The sequence below is a fragment of the Salmo salar genome, chromosome ssa11 (assembly GCF_905237065.1).
Source record: "Salmo salar chromosome ssa11, Ssal_v3.1, whole genome shotgun sequence".
Taxonomy (NCBI): Eukaryota; Metazoa; Chordata; class Actinopteri; order Salmoniformes; family Salmonidae; genus Salmo; species Salmo salar.
Window position 1 is genome coordinate 79,182,986 of NC_059452.1, and position 21,433 is coordinate 79,204,418.

A 21,433-nucleotide genomic window follows, 5' to 3' on the forward strand; every position below is an offset into this window, starting at 1 on the left:
CAACGAGAGCTTACAGGTCGCAGTGGTGGGTAGTATATGGGGCTTTAGTGACAAAACGGATGGACTGTATCTAATTTGCTGAGTAGAGTGTTGGAGGCTATTTTGTAAAGGACATTGCCGAAGTCGAGGATAGTCAGTTTTACGAGGGTATGTTTGGCAGCATGAGTGAAGGATGCTTTGTTGCGAAATAGGAAGCCGATTCTAGATTAAATTTTGGATTGGAGATGCTTAATGTGAGTCTGGAAGAAGAGTTTACAGTCTAACCAGACACCTAGGTATTTGTAGTTGTCCACATATTCTATGTCAGAACCGTCCAGAGTAGTTGGACGGGTGGGCAGGTGTCGACAGTGATCGGTTGAAGAGAATGCATTTAGTTTTACTTGCATTTAAGAGCAGTTGGAGGCCACGGAAGGAGAGTTGTATGGCATTGAAGCTCGTCTGGAGGTTAGTTAACACAGTGTCCATTGAAGGGCCAGAAGTATACAAAATGGTGTCGTCTGCATAGAGGTGGACCAGAGAATCACCAGCAGCAAGAGTGACATCATTGATGTATACAGAAAGAGTCGGCCCAAGAATTGAACCCTGTGGCACTCCCATAGAGACTGCCAGAAGTTCGAACAACAGGCCCTCCGATTTGACACACTGAACTCTATCTGAGAAGTAGTTGGTGAACCAGGCGAGGCAGTCATTTGAGAAACCAAGGCTGTTAATTCTGCCGATAAGAATGCGGTGATTGACAGAGTCGAAAGCCTTGGCCAGGTCGATGAATACAGCTGCACAGTATTGTCTCTTATCGATGGCGGTTATGATATTGTTTAGGACCTTAAGCGTGGCTGAGGTGCACCCATGACCAGCTCGGAAACCAGATTGCATAGCGGAGAAGGTACTGTGGGATTTGAAATGGTCGGTGATCTGTTTGTTAACTTGGCTTTCGAAGACCTTAGAAAGGCAGGGTATGATAGATATAGGTCTGTAGCAGTTTGGGTCTAGAGTGTCTCCCCCTGCGCTCATTTGGGGATCTCAGACGATACGAAAGAGAGGTTGAACAGGCTAGTAATAGGGGTTGCAATAATTTCGGCGGATAATTTTAGAAAGAGAGGGTCCAGATTGTCTAGCCTGGCTGATTTGTAGGGGTCCAGATTTTGCAGCTCTTTCAGAACATCAGCTATCTGGATTTGGGTGAAAGAGAAAGGGGGGAGGTTTGGGCAAGTTACTGTGGGGGGTTTAGGGCTGTTGACCGGGGTAGGGATAGCCAGGTGGAAAGCATGGCCAGCCGTAGTAAAATGCTTATTGAAATTCTCAATTATCATGGATTTATCGGTGGTGACAGTGTTTCCAAGCCTCAGTGCAGTGGGCAGCTGGGAGGAGGTGCTCTTATTCTCCATGGACTTTACAGTGTCCCAGAACGTTTTGGAATTTCAGCTTCCGGATGCAAATTTCTGTTTGAAAAAGCTAGCCTTTGCTTTCCTAACTGCCTGTGTATATTGGTTCCTAACTTCCCTGAAAAGTTGCATATCGCGGGGGCTATTCGATGCTAATGCAATACGCCACAGCATGTTTTTGTGCTGGTCAAGGGCAGTCAGATCTGGAGTGAACCAAGGGCTATATCTGTTCCTGGTTCTAAATTATTTGAATGGGGCATGCTTATTTAAGATGGTGAGAAAGCACTTTTAAAGAATAACCAGGCATCCTCTACTGTCGAAATGAGGTCAATATGCAATATATAAAGAGATAATATAAAGACATAATCATATCAAACACAAAATACAACTTTGCCATGATGAGTAAAAGAGATCCTGCATTTACAACCAATCAAATTGCTATATCACTGTAAACGTTTTAACTACGTCACACCTGGCTATACTTGCTCTTTGTATTGAAACTGGTAATAGTCAGTCAACATTCACACAGCAATAGAGGATACTTTGTCTTCAGATGAATATGAATTGGATTAATGGTAAATAAAAAAGAAAGAGGGAAGCTTTTTCAACATGCTTCAAATGTGTCCTTGTCTTGATTTTATCAGAAATCACAAAGCATGCCTTTGTGCTATCAAGAACCTTTCGGACGCAACAGACTTTTTTGTGAGAATACCGAGTTTTGGGATGTCTCATTGTCTGACAAACACCGCTGTAACTCGGCCACCTTCCACTGCTAATGTGGAAGGCCGACATAATGAATTACTGTAATTACTGTAACAAACTGTTACTGCCCCACTTAGTGGACATGAGTTGCATGTGGTAACAGGAGCAGTAGAGAAAAGATGGCTCAAGTGGATTCTTAATCTATTGGCTGTAGAATCAAGGAGAATTTGAATATTGTCCAAAAGAAAGGAAAACGGATCACAGTAGAGTACAATGATGAGAATGTCACTAAGTATCTTGTAGGAGCACGGTTTGTAAATGAGGAGCAGCTGATCAAACTACTAATCTTGAGGAATCCATTTGAGATATCCAAACTGGTGGAGAGAGTGCTGGGTAGAGTGAAGGCTGTGAGGATCACGAGAGACAGGCTGGTTTTGATTTTTTGCGCTTCCAGAAGAAACGTGTATTGCGTCTCGCCTGATTTAATAAGTTTGAAGTGTTGTGTGTTTCTTTTAGGAACAGGACACCCCTCAAGGGGGTTATATCTTGTGGGAAGTAGATGTTGAAAAGATGAAGCACCCTGCATCCCACTGCTGGCTTGCTTCTGATGCTGAACAGGGTTGGTCCTGGTCAGTCCCAGGATGAAAAGACCAGATGCTGCTGGAAGTGGTGTTGGAGGGCCAGTAGGAGGCACCCTTTCCTCTGGTCTAAAAAAATATCCCAATGCCCCCAGGGCAGTGATTGGAGACATTGCCCTGTGTAGGGTGCTGCCTTTTGGATGGGATTTTAAATGGGTGTCCTGACTCTCTGTGGTCACTAAAGATCCCGTGGCACTTATTGTAAGAGTAGGGGTGTTAACCCTGGTGTCCTGGCTAAATTCCAAATCTGGCCCTCAATCATATCATCATGGTCACCTAATCATCCCCAGCTTACAATTGGCTCATTCATCGCTCCTCTCCCATGTAACTATTCCCCAGGTTGTTGCTGTAAATGAGAATGTGTTCTCAGTCAACTTACCTGGTAAAATAAGGGTTAAATAAAAAGAAATTATTCCTGGAGTGATTGATGCACATCGGATTAATTGTGTGGTGAATGAAGAAAAAGTGAAGTCTCTGTTCTTTTTGTTTTTCGATATGGAGTCTCTCCCTACTCAAGTACATTTAGGGTATATTAACTACAGAGTTAGAGAATACAGACCAATACAGTGTGATCATTGTAAAGCTTTTGGTCATGTTTCAAGTGTTTGCAGAAGGGAGAAGACAAGATGTCCAAGTTGTGGAAAATATCATATTATGTGGTATAAAAGTGATAAATGTGACGTTGCAATTGTGGTGGGAACCATGAAGCTACGTCTTTCGAATGCCCCACAAGGGTGAAAGAGAACGAGGTTCCCAACGTCGGGGCTATCCAGAGCATATCATATGCAGCAGCTGTTAAAGGGTGTTGAAGGGGTTGATGGTGGGAATGGTGCACATGAAGAGTCCATGGTTGTGGATTGGCCTTCACTGCAGGCTGCAGGGGTTGCCTTTCACCAGCAGGATCCTGACATTTTAAAGGTTAAAAAGGTGGACTTTGTGGCCTTTATAGCTATGGTGATAAATGGCATTGCCAAGGTGGAAAGCAAGTCCAGGAAGAAATCATTGTGGAAGAGGAGGAGCGGTTCCTGGGGCTGAAAGACTTCTCGGTGAAGGAGTAACATGGAATATTATCACAAGCTGTACCACCCTCTTAGGTCCTAGAGCCTGAGAAGGGAGATATGGAGTATTGAAAGAAGGGAGTTTTGTTTTGTAAATGTACTATTTTTATTTGTGTGAAGTAAGTTAGTTTCCCTATCACGTATGGATTTTCTTTTTACCTTGTTTTGGTTTCAACTTGTCCAGTTGGTCGCGGCAATACACCTTGTGGGGTTGTAGTCCGCCATAAAACCCACCGAAGAAGAACGTGTTGCATGTTTTGTTGATGAACTACACGTGATCCATCTTGTCCAATCATCAATCGAAAACCTTCCACACTAGGCGCTCGAATCTCAGTGAAAGACTGCTAGGGCATCTTATAATTTTCAAGAACATGGCTTCTATGGGCAAGAGAAAACGAGTAAGTAACGTAACGAACACACAAACATCAAATAATGAAGTTAGCTCGTCCTCTGGTACTGACCCACGTCCCGTTGGAGATGGTAAAATGGCTGGTTTTGTCGAAGGATCCATACTTTGCATTATAATGCAAAACTTCCTGTGAGTCAACTCCCCTTTGAAATGCTCACAAACAAACAAGCTAGCTAACCAACCAACCACAATGCCGTTTTACCTAACGTTACATTTACATTTAAGTCATTTAGCAGACGCTCTTATCCAGAGCGACTTACAAATTGGTGCATTCACCTTAAATATCCAGTGGAACAACCACTTTACAATAGTGCATCTAAATCTTTTAAGGGGGGGGGTAGAAGGATTACTTTATCCTATCCCAGGTATTCCTTGAAGAGGTGGGGTTTCAGGTGTCTCCGTAAGGTGGTGATTGACTCCGCTGTCCTGGCATCGTGGGGGAGCTTGTTCCACCATTGGGGTGCCAGAGCAGCGAACAGTTTTGACTGGGCTGAGCGGGAACTGTGCTTCCTCAGAGGTAGGGAGGCGAGCAGGCCACAGGTGGATGAACGGAGTGCCCTTGTTTGGGTGTAGAACAGGGATAGACAGACACATAGTAGACAAGCTACAGAAGAGGCTACGCTAATGCAAAGGAGATTGGAATGACAAGTGGACTACACGTCTCGAATGTTCAGGAAGTTAAGCTTACGTTGCAAAAATCTTATTGACTAAAATGATACAGTACTGCTGGCTGGTGGAGTAGGCTAGCTTGCAGTGGCTGCGTTGTTGACTTTGAACGTGTAGCTGGCTAGGTAACCTCGATAGTTTCAGTACTACACCTTGTCATGATACAAAGCAACTTTGGAGCTAGCTAACATAACACTAATCAAGACGTTCCTTGTAATGTATTTAGTTTCTACAATGCTGCTCGTCGGTAATAGTTGGCTGGGTTAGGAAGAATGGCGTCGCGGGGGACGGAAATAGCTGGCTAGCTAACCTCGATGGCTGGCTAGCTAACAATTATCAAGTTATGACAAATACAACTAAGTACCTAGCTAGGTAACACTGCACTAGTCAAATCGTTCCGTTGTAAAGTATTAGTATCTACAGCGCTGTTAGTCGGTAACGGTTGGCTAGCTGGCAGTGGGTTAATGATGACTAGGTGTGTTGACTAAGTCAGGCGCCGCGTCGCGGCTGGCTAGCTCACCTCGATAATACTCAAACTCAAACTACACAATTATCTTAGATACAGAGACAGCAAAGACAACTATGTAGCTGGCTAACTAACACTAACACCACACTAATCAAGTCGTTACGTTGTAATGTAATAGTTTCTGCAGTGCTGCTAGTCGGTAGAAGTTGGCTAACTAGCAGTGATGACTAGCTAGCTAGCAGCTAACAGTGTTGACTACGTTAGGAGGACGAAGATAGCTAGCCTCGATAATTAATACACGACAGGAATGTGATGGGGTTTTCCCAGCGGGTTGTCATCCCCAGCTAATACACGACAGGAATGTGATGGGGTCTCTCTTGTGTGCTAGCATACGTTAGCCTTGTGAAATGTTTGAAGTAAGCTGATCTACCTAATTAGGTAACTTAGCTAGCTGTGAGAGATGTTGCTGTTTTGCAGAGAGACCCCTACTTGCCATGAACAACCGAGTCAAAGAGTATGGTAATTCTATATATGACCAAGTCTTGTAGCTAACTAAATGTGCTAGCAAGCTTCAAAGTTGCTGAATGTGCTTGTGTCCGACATAGGTAGCCTCGGCTACAATAAAAAAAAAACGAACGTTAACTAACTGAATGTGCTAACTATTAGATAAAGTTGCTGCACTTAAGTTAAGCTGACACAATTCACTCCTTCACACAGAACCTACGACCACTCCATAGCGCACCCTGGACCAAACCTGAACATGATTGTGGGAGCCAATGGAACTGGGAAGTCCAGTATTGTCTCTGCCATATGTCTGGCAGGAAAGACTATCATCCTGGGCAGAAGGGACAAGGTAGTTGGCTATTTATTAACAAGTGTAACATTACTGATGTTAGCTAGCTACAACTGGGATATGTTGTCAATTTTTATTTAACTTTTAACTTCAAGAGCTTCAAACTTTCTTTATTATTTTGGATTGTTGCATGTATGGCACTGTATATTGTACTTCATTTCTCATTGTTTTGGGTTTTGTATTTGATTGTACAGAATTTAATTGATAACTTGTATTATTCTGACTAGGTTGGGCTGTAGGTGAAGCATGGGTGCAACAAAGGATCGGTTGAGATTAAGTAAGTCGGTTATTGATTAAATCAGAAATGCCATCATACTGATTCCCATATGTCTCCAATAGTGGGTATAATAACATGGATGGAACCCCACCTGTGTTTTCAGGTACAAGGCCAGGGGGAACCTGGTGATCAACAGAGAGATCCACGTGGAGAATAACCAGTCAGTGTGGATGCTGAATGGGAGACACTCCAACCAGAAGGCTGTGGAGGAGGAGGTGAAGGCTCTATAGATCCAAGTAAGCAACCTCTGCCAGTTCCTGCCACAGGTGAGTGTAAACTTGGAGGTAACTCTTTTTTTCCTTCTTTTTTTTTTTACTTGAACGCTAACGTCCTACTCGTTCCAATTATCTGACCACCCTTTGCCTCCTGCCCTGTGACTTTGCAGGAGAAGGTGGGTGAGTTTGTCAAGATGACCAAGATTGAGCTGCTAGAGGCCACAGAGAAGTCAGTGGGGCCTCCAGAGATGTACGAGTTCCACTGCAAGCTCAAGACCTTCCGCACCAAAGAGAGGGAACTGGAGGTGAGCACAGTTTTAACTCTAGCTCTATGGATGAATGGGGACTCATTGCTTCTTCTTTTATAAATAGGTTTTTGCTGCAGTGTTGACCGCTCAGGGGAGAGCAAGTTCAAAGGTATGCTGGTATTGTTTTTTGGTAGAATGTGTGCAAGGAGAAGGCCAGCGCCCTGGAGAAGTTCAAGCAGAGGAACGAACGGAACAAGCATGACGTGGAGCGCTACTATGAGAAGACACCTGGACATGATTAAGATGCTGGATAAGAAGAAACCCTGGGTGGTGAGTTTCAATAGTAAGATCATCTGACACACCTGGGTCGTATTTATTATGCACACCAACGTAAACCGCTTACTCCAGACACTACAACGTGATGTAAACTGTTTCTGTTGCAAAACATTTTGCTATGTTGTGCACCAATGAATACAACCCTGTAGTCATTCATAGCTTGCAATAAGACACTGGACATGGGTAGATTATCCTCCTTGTAAAAACAAATTGCATGTGAGTGTGTTTATATGAATGTTATGTGAAAATGTTAATCTTTGTCAACCCTTTCTGTCCTCTCCAGGAATATGAGACCGCCCGTAATGAGCTGGGGGGGGGGTGAAGAAGGAGAGGGAGGATGCCAAGAAGCAGCTGAAAACCATGAGGGAGTCCCAGGCCCCCATGCTGAAGAAGATCCAGCACATCGACAGCCAGCTGAGGCCCATCGAGAACCAAATGAAAGACAAGGTCAGATAGGCTCCCTGGGCTGTGTAGCTGGGCTGGATGGGGATGTCCATTTATTCCACTTAGTTCCAGGGTCGATTCATTTTGAAACGGGGCCCTGGATAGAAGTATGGGTTATATTTACTTGGTTGGGTGATACTGCAAAGACATTTGGGAACCAGTGTGTTGTGTAGCCCAGGGACTGGTGGTGACGTATCCTTGTGTTCCAGACGGCCAGCGTCAACAGAAACGGGACCATCTGGACAGTAAGCACAGAGAGGTCTAGTGCTGTTTTCTTTCTGTTTCTGCCTTGTTTATATACTCTCTTGATACCAATGAGAAAGTATGATATAAAAATACATGTACAAATGCTTGATCTCCCTTATCCCTCTAGATTGAGGACATCAAGCAGGCCTTCAGCCTGAAGCAGACTGAGGAGGCGGACCGGCAGAAGCGAATCAGCAACACCCGATGCATGATTGACGACCTGCGGGCAGAGGTGGCTAACCTGGGTGACCAGGAGAGTGTGCTCCTAATCTCAGCTCGTTACCTGTATAAAAAAGACACCTGGGAGCCAGAAATCTTTCTGATTGAGAGGGGGTCAAATACTTATTTCCCTCATTAAAATGCAAATCATTTTATAACATTTTTGACATACGTTTTTCTGGATTTTTTTGTTGTTATTCTGTCTCTCACTGTTCAAATAAACCTACCATTAAAATTATAGACTGATTGTTTCTTTGTCAGTGGGCAAATGTACAAAATCAGCAGGGGATCAAATACTTTTTCCCCTCACTGTGTGTGTTATAAATATATATATATATATCACAATCTTTTTTGAACAATTTGTATAATGAATTGAAACTATTCTTTTTGACAAAACAAACAATTCACTTTGCCATTATATTAGTTGGGATACGATTCAATTGTGGTGACTCTAATTATGTGAATAAAAATTATAATTTGTGAATGGCGAATAGTAATTTTAGGGAAAAATATTTGATGTAGCCTTTTGGTTTATGTGGATACTTCCAGTTCGTTTGGGCAGCCAATGTATGGGACATTGCAACTCAATAGATGCTAGTCAGCCTGCAAAGTAAACACGACTAAGGTAGCTAAAGATATATAAATATGACTCAAATCGAAAAGGTATATTTCCTGAAGAAAATTTGTGGGCTTGCTTCAGCTGAATAAAAATATTTGTAACCTACGATAGCTATCTGATCTTTGATATATTGATTGAGCTAACTATTTCGAAAGGCATAAAGTATTTGTTTGTACTGTTGTAATATTTTACATCAAGGGTGGTCAACCATCCTCCAGGAGAGCTACTGGGTGTGCAGGCTTTGTTCCAGTCGCCCTCTAACCAACCACATTTTAGAAATGAGCTGCTCAACCGGACCTTGATAGACTGGCTCTGTGTTTGAGCAGAGCTTGATCAAAAGCCTTGACACCCAGTAGCTCACTGAGGGTTGACCACGTGTTTTATGTAGTTACCTAACAGGTGTTCTGCACTGTGGGGGCTTAAATGCCTTGCACAACGACATGTGATGGTACATGGGATCAGAGAGCATCCTCCCAGAGTCGATACAACATTACGCTTACTTCAAAAGTTTACTGACCATGTGACCCACCTGTCCAAATCAAATGTATTTATATAGCCCTTCTTACATCAGCTGATATCTCAAAGTGCTGTACAGAAACCCAGCCTAAAACCCCAAACAGCAAGCAATGCAGGTGTAGAAGCACGGTGGCTAGGAAAAACTCCCTAGAAAGGCCAAAACCTAGGAAGAAACCTAGAGAGGAACCAGGCTATGAGGGGTGGCCAGTCCTCTTCTGGCTGTGCCGGGTGGAGATTATAACAGCACATGGCCAAGATGTTCAAATGTTCATAAATAACCAGCATGGTCAAATAATAATAATCATAGTAGTTGTCGAGGGTGCAACAAGTCAGTAACACAAGAGTAAGTGTCAGTTGGCTTTTTCATAGCCGATCTTTGAGAGTATCTCTACCGCTCCTGCTGTCTCTAGAGAGTTGAAAACAGCAGGTCTGGGACAGGTAGCATGTCCGGTGAACAGGTCAGGGTTCCAGCAGGTCTGGGACAGCAGGTCTGGGACAGGTAGCACGTCCGGTGAACAGGTCAGGGTTCCATACCCGCAAGAAGAACAGTTGGAACTGGAGCAGCAGCAGGGCCAGATGGACTGGGGACAGCAAGGAGTCATCAAGACAGGTAGTCCTGAGGCATGGTCCTAGGGCTCAGGTCCTCTGAGAGAGAAAGAAAGAACGAGAGAATTAGAGAGAGCATATTTAAATTCACACAGGACACCGGAAAAGACAAGAGAAATACTCCAGATGTGACAGACTGACCCATAAACTACTGCAGCATAAATACTGGAGGCTGAGACAGGAGGGGTCAGGAGACACTGTGGCCCCATCCAATGAAACCCCCGGACAGGGCCAAACAGGTAGGATATAACCCCACCCACTTTGCCAAAGCACAGCCCCCACACCACTGGAGGGATATCTCCAACCACCAACTTACCATCCCGAGACAAGGCCGAGTATAGCCCACAAAGATCTCTGCCATGGCACAACCCAAGGGGGGGCGCCAACCCAGACAAGAAGACCACGTCAGTGACTCAAGCCACTCAAGTGACGCACCCCTCCCAGGGACGGCATGGAAGAACACCAGTAAGCCAGTGACTCAGCCCCTGTAATAGGGGTAGAGGCAGAGAATCCCAGTGGAGAGAGGGGAAACCGGCCAGGCAGAGACAGCAAGGGTGGTTCGTTGCTCCAGCCTTTCCGTTCACCTTCACACTCCTGGACCAGACTACACTTAATCATAGGACCTACTGAAGAGATGTGTCTTCAGTAAAGACTTAAAGGTTGAGACTGAGTCTGCGTCTCTCACATGGGTAGGCAGACTATTCCATAAAAATGGAGCTCTATAGGAGAAAGCCCTGCCTCCAGCTGTTTGCTTAGAAATTCTAGGGACAATTAGGAGGCCCGCGTCTTGTGACCATAGCGTACGTGTAGGTATGTACGGCAGGACCAAATCGGAAAGATAGGTAGGAGCAAGCCCATGTAATGCTTTGTAGGTTAGCAGTAAAACCTTGAAATCAGCCCTTGCCTTAACAGGAAGCCAGTGTAGGGAGGCTAGCACTGGAGTAATATGATCAAATTTGGTTCTAGTCAGGATTCTAGCAGCCATATTTAGCACTAACTGAAGTTTATTTAGTGCTTTATCCGGGTAGCCGGAAGTAGAGCATTGCAGTAGTCCAATTTAGAAGTAACAAAGGCATGGATTAATTTTCTGCGTCATTTTTGGACAGAAAGTTTCTGATTTTTGCAATGTTACGTAGATGGAAAAAATCTGTCCTTGAAACAGTCTTGATATGTTCTTCAAAAGAGAGATCAGGGTCCAGAGTAACGCCAAGGCCCTAGTTATAGGCTCTAGTTAAAGGAACTATATACAGTGGGAAAAGTTGTAATGGATTTGTCCTTGGCCTCAGGTACGTGACAGCCAGAACCTGAGGGTGAATTCAGTCTTTGCTTCTGAAGAGTCCTGTGCCCCCTTCCCGACCCATTGAGTCCCTGAAGTGAGTAGTCCTCTCATACTGTCCCAATATGGATTGTAAATGTATCAAGCCTATACCTAACCTCAACCCTAATCCTAACCCTTCCATTTGTATGTGTTAAATGCATTTTTTTCCCCCCTGTCTGTAGACGTTTCGGGTTCTTTGCGTACCTGCGGGAGCTCTTCGATGCTCCAGAAGAGGTTATGAGCTACCTCTGCAACCAGTACAAGGTGCACGATGTTCCCGTGGGAACGGACCAAACCAAAGCCATGATCAAGACGGTACGTTCCATACCCCAGAGTGGCTGGGAGGATGGAGAGTTTTTTGGGGGGGAATTTCAACAAATGTCACTTTCATATCTTATTTGATTTCTGAACAGACTGGAATATAAAATGCTCAAAACTAGGGGTGTGACTGTTAAATTGGGATCCCTAATGTTAAGAAAATCCCTAACAAAATATTTTTCGCATTATAGCCTATTAGACAATAGGCTATAAAGGCCTGGGGAAAGTTGTGTAACGTAAATAAAAGCAGAGAAGAAGAGGTGAACTTTAGGCTACTGCAAAGCATGCGAGACAAGACATTGTGAGACTCAGATTACCAAAATATATGCTCATGGTTCTCCCTCGTGTTGGCCTGCCTGCTTTTTCTCTTCACTAATGATGCAAGTGTGTGTGTTCATTCTTTGGTCTGTTGCGTGTAGAATATCCTAGCCTTTTCATGACACCGATGTTGCCGGGATACAGAGGTATCTTCAGGCCAGTCTAACGAGCACGGGATAGCCTACTCTTCATTACTGAGTGGGTAGGGGTGCTTTTATCTCATATGAAATTACATTAGGCTACTGGCATGTTCGCCTGTTAGGGTAGTATACTATGGCTTTTTAAATGCCGACACGAAACCTCTAGACATATGAACGGGCATTTTACTTGTCTGTAAAGGAATGCCGTTTCTGAAGCGGGACTAACATTCATCACCAGGCGACCAGAACTGTCAATCAAATAATCTCAAACTGCCTGTGCGCAACCTGCCTGTTTGTTGCCTGCACGCAGACATTTAAATACTGTGACATACAAAGACATTTAGTAGAAGAAAAAAAATCTAGCTACCCTACCATAAAAAACACAGCAGCACATCAATCCCCTGTTTATTGTCAGGGAAACAATACAGAACATTCTATGCCGGAGCAGAATTCTGAAAAGTTAGACACTTCTGATGCAGCTTTTTTAATGTATTTTTGTCTGAAAAGTTCTCAATTGTTGCTATTGACACGTTACTGTAGTTGCGTCCTGTCTGGTAGATATAATTTAGCCCTAGCAGACATGCATGCATAATAGGGAAATTATTCTGCATTGGTAATTGACGTGGAATTGTATGATTTTTTTTGTTTGTTATCGTTTTAACGGAAAACCGATTTTATAAAATAAAATAAAAAATCGGTCAGTTTGTCACATCCCTAGTATTTCACCTCAATAATCCTTCGACCATATATGTTTGTCAGGTGATTGAGGAGCCTTATCTGAAGGTGCTCTACACGGCTGAGGAGAAGCACTCCCTGAAGAAGTCCTACTCAGGCAAGACCAGCACCAGTAAACTGCTGTGCGGCCCTCTCAGTACCTCACCATGGCCGTGGACGCCGAGGACAAACGCCATGTGGAGGAGCAGATCAGTGTGAGGCCAGGAACAATATGAATTTGAAATAACACATGCTATAAACTGTCCATTAGCAGTCAGTATACTTTTGTCATTTCACATAGGAAAGGAACTTTCTTAAGATTGACTCGACACCTGCCATAGTAATACATTTATATCATAGACACACAATGATGCTAGTTGGCATAGATAACTTGCAGTAATGTAGTAAAAACCAGATGCTTAGCATAGCATTACACCTTGAAAGTGAAGTGTAACCTTTGGCCATGCCCAGGCAGCTGAGAAGAGCATGCAGGCCATCGACGCACAGATGATAGCCATGCAGGAATGTGCTGCCAAACAGGATCGCCGCGACAACGAGCTGCGGGCCCAGAAGAAGGCGCTCTCGGAGCTGAAGGGCAAAAAGAGACAGCTGGAACACAAGATCAGCACCAAGCAGGACAGGTGGGTGGCACACACACACACACACACACACACACACACACACACACACACACAGTGTAAACGTTTAGAGAATAAGCTTCGTATTTGTTCATTCTCTCTCACATACCATTTCATCTTCTGTGTGTAGTCTTTGGCAGATGGAGCAGGGGGGCATTGACTTGCAAAAGGCTGAGGAAGAGACTAAGGCCCAGATCTCTGCAGTCAACTCCCAGAAGGTGGACATTGTGGCTGAGTTCATGGCCCACATGAAGGTACTGTCACGGGTTAATACTGAAGGCTCTATATACACAGATTCTATGTTACATGAGATGTGTATACTAAAACCCTTTCTTTTTATTCAACTCTCTCCTTCTCTTTTCCCTTCTCCAGCTGAAGGCTAGGTTGAGCATGGAGAAGGTTTACATGGCTCTAGAGACCTTGGGCATGACAGCAGAGAAGACCAAGCTGGAGACTGACTGCAGGGAGGGCTTGGCTGAGCTCAGGGTCCTAGAGGTCATACACGCACACACAAAAACTATTACACAACACAATATTTAATGTATCATTTGCTGAGTGCTAACCGTGTGTGTGTTTCCTCTTCTCCCCCTCGCAGCAAGCGTGTGCCATGCTGGAGCAGCGTAAGGCCCGTCTATTGGAGAAATGTAAGGGCATGCTGAGAGAGGGCCAGGGAGATCTGTAACATGGAGCCTGGGGAGAGTGTTGTACCCCCAGACCTACACACGGTCAGTACAGTAACCTCGGCACAACTCAAAACGGAGTCATCCATTCATTCTACCATGTTTAATTCATTCATTTGTGTATTTTTTCATTTGTGTTGTGTAGGCCTTCAGTCAGTTGCCCAACACTCTGGATGAGATAGATGCGCTCTGGAGCAGGTTTTCATCAAGGATCTCTCTGTACTTTGCTCCGTTCATCTTTGCCTCGATCCTGACTAGTCTCCTAGTCCCTGCTGCTGAAAAACATCCCCACAGCATGATGCTGCCACCACCACAGCATGATGCTGCCACCACTATGCTTTACCATAGGGATGGTATTGGAGCGGTGCCCGGTTTCCTCCAGATGTGACGCTTGGCATTCAGGCCAAAGAGTTCAATCTTGGTTTCATCAGACAAGAGAAACTTGTTTCTCATGGTCTGAGAGTCTTTGGAAAACTTCAAGCGGGCTGTCATGTGCCTTGTTTACTGAGTAGTGGCTTCCGTCTGGCCACTCTACCACAAAGGCCTGATTGATTAGTGCTGCGAATGTTCTCCCATCTCCACAGAGGAACTCTGGAGCTCTGTCAGTGACCATCGGATTCTTGGTCAGCACACTGACCAAGGCCTTCTTCTCCAGTTGTTCAGTTTGGCCCGGCGGCCAGCTCTAGGAAGAGCCTTAGTGGTTCCAAACTTCTTCTTCCATTTAAGAATGATGGAGGCCACTGTGTTCTTGGGGCCCTTGAATGCTGCAGAAATGTTTTGACACCCTTTCCCAGATCTGTGCTTCGACAAAATCTTGTCTCGGAGCTCTATGGACAATTCCTTCGACCTCATGGCTTGGTTTTTGCTCTGACATGCACTGTCAACTGTGGGACCTTATATAGACAGGTGTGTGCCTTTCCAAATCATGTCCAATTTAATTTACCACAGGTGGACTCCAATCAAGTTGTAGAAATTCTGAAGTATGATCTATGGAAACAGGATGCACCTGAACTCAATTTCGAGTCTCATAGCAAAGGGTCTGAATACTTACTTAAATAAGGCATTTCTGTTTTTCAAAACCTGTTTTCACGTTATTATGGGGTATTGTATTTAGATTGAGGGGGGAAAATTAATTTAATCCATTTGAGAATAAGGTTGGAACGTAGCAAAATGGTGAAAAAGTGAAGGTCTGAATACTTTCCGACTGCACTGTATGTTAATATGAAAAATATTAGAAATGTATTGGTCTTGCAAATTAATTTCCAGGTACACTACAGAGATTTATTTCCCTACGTGTTTCGCGCTCTGGTTGTCAGGAGAGCTCGCTCATTCCACCCACACTGCCACTCAGCCAGGAAGGTACAGAACTGACTGATTAGGTGGCGACAAACATCACATCGATAGCTAAAATGCCGAGCAATGTAGATTCAATTCGGCCTGGCAGGATATTGATGTTTATGAATTGGTTTTGCCAGACCCAACCAGGGATGTCGTGGAGAGTAAACACCTTTTACACACCGTTTTATATTTGTGAAATATGGTTTACTCACTTATTGCATTTCCAACGTTGATCAACGCTCAGAAGGCTTCTAGATCTGAGTTCTAATCACGCCTACCTCTGCGAACGAGTGGGATTATGAATGATTCATGTATGCTCGTTATGTTCGCCTGCTTCCTCAGATTAACCTTGTTAGCAGCGCATTCATTCACCACTCTGTCGAACGGGAAACTCCGCTCAGGACATAGGCCCAAGAGGTGAAACAAACTACTTCAGCCCAGACCTAGAGTGGCAAGTAGCAGAGACACCGCTGACAGTGGGATTTATTTTTTAAATTCCTCGACTCCTACCGTGTCAATACATCCCCCAAATAAAAGCCCCCTGACTCTTGGAGAATGAGTGTACAACTGGAAAAGAGTCGCTGCTATTTCAGTCAGATGTCTAGCTAGCTAGGTACTCAAGGGCTCTGGCTGTTAGCCAGGTAGCTAGCTATAACTAGCTGGCTACAAGGATGAAGTTAACGTTGAATGGAGCCTGACTTTAGCAGGAACAATTGACTGAAATTAAGATAGCTATAATCAAAAGATGGGCTACTATGAGTTCTCATAACAAAATACCTTTTCTTTACAGACAGTGGTGAGTCAGGCTGCAAAGGAGATACAGAGGAAGCATTGAAGCAAACAGGGAGAGGGGTTAGTAGTACAGTGGTTCCCAAACTTGTGGTTGGGGACCCATTTTTGGAGTCCCATAACATTTAAATAGGGTCCCATGAGAGAATCTTTTTAATCTTCTCAAACACAATAACTTGTTTCTCTTCAAATGGGTATAGAGCCAACTAAGGGCCTTTTATACTGTCAGAATTCACTTTCATGTCATGTGTTGGGACAACCTGTGGGACATAACATTTAATGAAAATATAAAGACAATTTAATATTATGTCCTCCGAACCAAAATATAAACGCAACATGCAAAAATGTCTATGATTTTACTGAGTTACAGTTCATATAAGGAAATAAGTCAACACCAGTACTGACTTACCACTCCTGTATGTAGTAAAATACGTATTATTGAGTAGAACTTGTAAGGTAGTGATGAATAGTAAGTAGTTTTTTTCATGAGGTTGTGGTGATATATTGCCATCTGGTGGCGACTAGAAACAATTGCATAATAGGAACTGACAAATTGATGGTCCTTGAAAATAAATATTAGTGCTTGAAAAAGTACTTGAAAGTCCTTGAATTTGCTGTTGCCCGCTGTTGTACCCTCTATCAGGGGTCTCCAACTACATTCAGACTATTTTTGTTCTTGAGTGGATTGCCGGGAGGCAAAAAATGTGTACAATGCAAATTGATCTTAAGAAGCCCAAACAGATAGTATTTGACGTAAAACATAATAATTTCAAACAAACGATCACATATGCCTCTCTATTTATGCGTGGGAATACTTGAACACATTTCCTAAAATGAAAATCACTGAGCTGATTTCCTGGTGGTTTTAGTCTTATGTTCAACAACCAAAATGTGTATTTTATTTTTTGTTAAAATAATTATCCTGCGGGCTGCCATTTGGGGAACCTGCTCTATATCTCTGGACTAAGAGGAGGTGCCAGTGTCTTCCTCTTACATGTTTGTGGCAGCCAATGACTGTATATGAATGGACAAAGCCATCGATCACGTGGCACCATTCAGTCGTATGTGACGACTCAATAGCCAAATTAAGTTGGTTAAGATGGCGTCTCTAGAACACATGCTGCCCTCTCTCATTGAGTAACTCAAGTTGAAGGACAACAGGTGTACTGTAGGCTGCCAGGGGTAGGGGGGTACTGCAGGCTGCCATTAGCAACCATGGAGGAGGTGTAATGTGTGGGGGTGCTTTGCTGGTGGGAACTCAAAGACTGTTGGGAAAGCATTCCAGGTGAAGCTGGTTGAGAGAATGCCAAGAGTGTGCAAAGCTGTCATCAAGGCAAAGGGTGGCTATTTGAAGAATCTCAAATCTAAAATATATTTTGATTTGTTTAACGCTTTTTTGGTTACTACATGTTTCCATATGTGTTATTTCAGGTTTGATGTCTTCTATTATGTAGATAATAGTAATAAAAAAAAGAAACCCTTGAATGAGTAGGTGTGTCCAAACATTTGACTGGTACTGTATAGAATCGCAATACATATCGTATCGGCTCCCATGTATCGTACGGTCCTGGCAATTCCCATCCCTAACACCAACTTGCCGCTAAGAGTGCTAAATCACCTAAATATCCAAACTGTATTCACACAGGCTTTTTCTTCCTTTTCCAACCAGGGTATGGACCCAGTCAATGAGAGGAGAGTCTTTGACATTGTGATACGGACAGCCTGCAAGGAGACTACCTCCCAGTACTTTTTCATCACACCTAAGGTAAGTATCACACTGCTTAGGTGGTGACTTACTGTTTAGTGAGTGGGTGTGTTGCGACAAGTGTGGCTAAAGAAACGGACTGTAGACTAGACAAAAGTTGAGGGAAGTCTAGGGTGGAATTTTTTTTGCATTATTTTTTCTTCTTCAAATACTCAAATAAAATAAAAAGAGCTACTTTTAGACAAGGCCCTCATTGGAAAAAATGTGTCATAACCATTTATCATAACCAAATTGCCCATAGAAATATATATCTCTATCCAGTCAATAAAAAAAGGGCAATTTTTAAGATTCATTTTTTGAAGCTGTAATAACAACTATTTTATATGTTAGAAAACAATCTTCAAAAAGGCAGTAACCTCAGCAGTGGCACTTGCTTGTAAAATCCTATGGCTGTGCAATGGCATAGCCTTGTTTTGTTTATCTAGCAGACAAGACGCTATTATTTCCCAAGCCCTTATCACAGTCAAGACACCTATTTTATAGTAAAACAAAAACACATGTAATATATAACAGGATAAAAATGTAACAGAATATTTTTGTGCTGTGCATCTCGCGTCTGGAACTTATTCTCAACGAGAGATTTAGTTTATTCTGCCTGTACTTTGGGATTTTCAAAATGTAACAATTCCACATTAAACACTGCATGGGGATGAATTACGACCACGGCATCTGTTTGGTGAGTAGGCCTAGGCTTAATGATTCTGATAAATACGCTGTTTGTCTTTATTAAACAAATGTTTTTGCATATTTTCAGTGTTATGTTTAGAGAGGTTATAGCCTAGGCTAACTAATGCAAACTGCTAGTGCCATTTAGAAAAGTAGCCTAGAGGGACCCAATTATTCCAAAACTGCAGCTTGTTGTTGAACACATTTCCGTACTTCAATCAACCAGTCCATTTAGAATGTGTGATAAAACTGTCATTTGGCAAGGGATGACACTTGTGTATCCTGTCAGTTAGATATGTTTTTCTAGGCATTTATTTCTGTAGGCCTAACGGGAGCTTGTGTGCGCACTCAGCACGCATGTTGAGGGAGTGGTCAGAACGCAATTGAGTGAGGGTTGGCTGGGTTTCTTTTTTGCTATGCCCTGCGAATGCGTACGTACAAATGGAACACTAAAGTCAAAGCAAATGAATGTTGTCTTCAATACAAAATGTAGATCTCTGGTTAAAGATAGTTTTGACACCTGTTTGATTACTCATGCCCATCCTTAGAGGGAGGTGCCTCTGCGACAGCCGAATGTCAGACACAGCAGTGGTTTTCTGATAGCAAGGCTCCGATCAATATGGCAATGTCAACAAACAGTAGCTGCTACTGTTTCTAAAAGTTTTTCTTAAAATGTTGGAAAACTCTCTGTACCCCCGTATCTCATACTCACAAACTGATAACATAACGTGTGTACGATTCAATGGTTAGAGAGAAGTCTCATGTCCCTTTTCATTTGCGTCACCGACTAGACCAAATGGATCTGGTCGAACGCACCCAGTGTGTGTGTGTGTTTCTCTCTTTCCAGCTCCTGCAGAACCTCCAGTATGCAGATGAGATGACCGTCCTGTGTGTCCATAACGGACGCTGTGTCCGCCGCAAGGTCAAGTAGTGAAATCACCAGTTAACGCATTTACATTTTACATTTTAGTCATTTAGCAGACGCTCTTATCCAGAGCGACTTACAGTAGTGAATGCATACATTTCATGCATTTTTTTTTTGTACTGGCCCCCCGTGGGAATCGAACCCACAACCCTGGCGTTGCACACACCATGCTGGCGTTGCAAACACCATGCTCTACCAACTGAGCCACAGGGAAGGCCGCCTGGTGCCCTAATTTTGGGTTTGACAGAAAAAAAGTATGCACAATCACTTAATTTTGACATCCCCTTACACATTTGCTCAACTTATTTGTTTGTTTTTATATACTCTCATCAAATTAATAGATATTTTGTAAATACTGTTCGAAACACTGTTCGAAATGTTTTCTTTCAGATTTATAGGACTAAGAAAAGTAAATTGTCAATTGTTTAGATGCAAGTGGGGAAGGGGATACCTAGTCAGTTGCACAACTATGCATTAAACCAAAATGTGTATAACACATTTAACACGACCCCCCCCCTTATTGTCCCAAAGCTGTAACTGCTAAGCTATCTGCTGCACAAGCGCTGTTAAATGTTGGGTCAAACAAATGAATAATGGATTCTTTTTACATTTCAGTGACATCTAGCATTCAGCATGGCAAAAGACACATTTTCTGGATTATTTTTAATACATGTTAGTATGTTAGCTAATGGTTTTTGCTGAGTGCTTAGGACATCAGACACTGAAATCACCAAGCTTTTTTCTCACCCCCTCCCATTGTATCAATGGTCTCTTAATCAACTTGGATACCTTTTGTCTATAAACCAGAGTGAAAATGTAATCATTTTGTTGCGCTCATCACCTCTGATCACATTATAGTGCAAAAGAGCCGGAAAAGCCTTGATTAAGTTATGTATGTGGGTGGGTGGGCGAGGAAGTCATGTGAGAGCGTTAGTTCACTAAAGGTTTTTTTTTTTTTTTGGGGGGGGGGAATCCATTCTGGATAAGTTACAGGGCTTTGATGGCACAAGCAGGGAGCCCAGCCAGTAGTCCAGACGGGAGATGACAAGTGCCTGGATTAGGACCTGTGCTGTTTCCTGTGTGAGGTAGGGTCATACTTTATGGATGTTGTAGAGCATGACCCTGCAGGAGCCACCGCTTTGATGTTTGCAGAGAATGACAAGGTGTTGTCCAAGGTCACTTGCATTTTTTTTTTATTGCTAATTAGCTGGCCGCTCAACTATCTAAACTTATCATGGTCAAATTGCCTGCGGGGAGGCCCCCATTGATTCTGTTAGTCTGTCTCACTCAGATATATTAAAAACTGTAAACATTTCTCTCCACCCTATGGCAAAATATGTAGAATGGTAGCAAACTTGCTTTAAAACTGTAACATTGTCTCCACCCCATGGCAAAATGTGTAGAATGGCAGAAAATTTGCTGTAAAACTGATCAATTTCTCTCCACCCCATGGCAAAATGTGTAGATTGCAAACAATGTTGTATTTATTTATCTGCTGTCAAGAGTGGGGACACATGTTTTGCTTGCAATGTGGGGGGTATGGATCTGGGTACCTAGACCAGTGTGCAATTGCAGACCCTCATGAGGAGTTCAGATTTGTTTGTGGCCCCCACCCCCATCAAAATTGCCCATCCCTGATGTGAGGATATGACAGAGTCCGAGTGACTTGGTGTATAGACAGAGGGAGCGGGCCTAGAACCGAGCCCTCAGGGACACCAGTAGTGCGAGTATTTGATGCAGACACAGATCTTCTCCACATCACCAGGTAGGAGCGGCCTGCCAGGCAGGATGCAATCCAAGAGTTAGCAGAGCCTGAGACACCCAGTCCTAAAAGGGTGGAGAGGAGGATCTGATGGTTCACGGTGTTGAAGACAGCGGATAGATCTAGCAGGATGAGAACAAAGGAGCGAGTCAGTTTTGGCCG

The 21,433-nt window shown here is 43.4% G+C and overlaps 1 pseudogene; it reads left to right on the forward strand.

The window, feature by feature from the left end:
• Positions 1 to 5,815: 5,815 nt before the first annotated feature.
• On the forward strand, positions 5,816 to 19,515 carry LOC106563348 (structural maintenance of chromosomes protein 5-like; annotated as a pseudogene).
• The last annotated feature ends 1,918 nt before the right edge of the window (positions 19,516 to 21,433 follow it).